Here is a 2,500-nt window from a genome sequence, read left to right as displayed (position 1 = left end):
AACACGCTCAGAAAGTTAAAACGAAGAGAGGTACAGTAAAGCGTGCTATGAAGCACAGCGCAACCGCTACCGCGCCAAACAGGCTCGTCACTTTCACTGCCTTTTGCACTAGCGGCGGACTGCGTTTAGTTTCATTCTGTGAGTTCCACAGCTTGACTAAATGTAGTAATTTCGCCTTACGCGACTTGTTAATATAGTACACTTAAACCTCCAATCATCTGAGAAAATTGGGTCTTAAAAAAGAGGGAGTCTTAAAATTGGGGTAATTTTACAGAGGCTATAAACAGACATTCTGAGAAAAAAGGTCTTAAAAATGGGGTAATTTTACAGAGGCTATAAACAGACATTCTGAGAAAAAAGGTCTTAAAAATGGGGTAATTTTACAGAGGCTATAAACAGACATTCTGAGAAAAAAGGTCTTAAAAATGGGGTAATTTTACAGAGGCTATAAACAGACATTCTGAGAAAAAAGGTCTTAAAAATGGGGTAATTTTACAGAGGCTATAAACAGACATTCTGAGAAAAAAGGTCTTAAAAATGGGGTAATTTTACAGAGGCTATAAACAGACATTCTGAGAAAAAAGGTCTTAAAAATGGGGTAATTGTACAGAGGCTACAAACAGACATTCTGAGAAAAAAAGGTCTTAAAAATGGGGTAATTTTACAGAGGCTATAAACAGACATTCTGAGAAAAAAGGTCTTAAAAATGGGGTAATTTTACAGAGGCTATAAACAGACACTCTGAGTAAAAAGGTCTTAAAAATGGGGAAGTCTTGAATTGGTGGGTCTTAAAATTGGGGTTCCACTGTATTAAATACTCACGTAACATAAGGGCAAACACTCTTATCCAGAAAAAGCCGTTACTTCCAATATACCGACATTAAGGCGATGTGTGGGACTAAAATTAAACTTGGAGAATACACAGAATATAACCTAGTTTTCTGGGTAGTTATTGAAGTGACTTATAAGAGACCTCAAGATAAACGCGCATGCGTGTGCGCGTGTCGACCAACATTGGAGAGTTCATATTGACGCTTCTCGTAAGAAACGAGCATACGATGATGCCTGGATTTACTTACACTGGCAAAAGGAGAGACGTTTTTAAGGGAGAGAAGTCTGCTGTCAACTCTCGAAACTACGATTCTTTCCCTTTGACCATGTTTGTCAGTGTGGTGGGGTGTGATAAGATGACGGCACTGTTATTATGGGCAGAATATACCTGCGCAGTTTCAGCGGCACAGACGACGCATGGCCTATTATTTATGCTGCGATAGGGATTATGACGAGTACTTGGCCGGTTGTCCTTTCAAACAACGTGTAGCGGGCTGGGATAAACTGCAGTGCGTCGTCGGTCCTGCTGAAGTTACATAGATATTATGTAAGCGGTGCCCCTTACGCTGTTTCATTGGCTGTGCGCTATCCATTATTTTTAGATCAGTGACAAAAACCGACACAAGGGAAGGTCAAAAGCTGTAATATTTCTTTAACTACACCCCTTCGTGATCTCTCTACGCCTAAAACGTTTGAGTGATTTTAGTCGCAAAAAGTCTGTTTTGCACACAACGTTGTGGGATATAACTTCTAAGGTATGTACCTCTGCGTTGAACACATGTCTGTTTATTTGGTCGTTTGAACGGAAAGAGTACGTTGGTGTCATCACAAAACTTTCTTTGTTGTCGTATGCATGATACTATAATGCTTACTTATGCTTGACTAGATCAAAGTACGTAGAACGTACACACACACACACACACACACACACACACACACACACACACACACACACACACACACACACACACACACACACACACACACACATACACACACACACACACACACATAAACGCATGCACACAAGGACGCACACACTCACATTCATACAGCAAATTGATTATCACATTAAAGCTTTCGAGGGATCTGGTTAAAGGGTTTTTGCGGAGATTAGTGATTAGGGTTTTTGTTTTATATTCATTTGTGTATTGTCGTTATCCAGAAAAAACCGTGTTTGTTCAGGGCATATCAAGTTGACGGTCCTGCTGATGGCATGAAAGCCATGTTTTGACAATGTGTAAACATATTAATGACGTCACTCGAAGCAAAGAGACTTTCGTATTCTTACCTGGTGTCTCGACGTGATTAAAATGCAAACGAACCGTCATTCGGAATGAAAACTTAACATATCCATACCCTTTACCCTTTAATATAAGTTGGCATGCTATTGGGTCCGGTTGACTATTAGTTGATGGTGTGATTGGTTATACTTTCGTTTCCGACGACATCCTTGTATAGCTGCTTTTAGTCTTTGTGTCGGAACATCATTATTGAAACAAGAACGTGAACAAGGTTTCTTCGTCATTCAGAGTGTACAGTTCTATGTCATTCTGTATAGCTCTATATTGCTCTGCATTGCTGTATATTGTTCTGTATTGCTTATCTTGCTCTGCATTGCTCTATACTCATTGTTCGTTATTGCTCTGCAATTCTCATATATCCCTGT

This window comes from Littorina saxatilis, linkage group LG1 (assembly GCF_037325665.1).
Source record: "Littorina saxatilis isolate snail1 linkage group LG1, US_GU_Lsax_2.0, whole genome shotgun sequence".
Taxonomy (NCBI): domain Eukaryota; kingdom Metazoa; phylum Mollusca; class Gastropoda; order Littorinimorpha; family Littorinidae; genus Littorina; species Littorina saxatilis.
Note: the sequence above shows the minus strand (reverse complement) of the source record.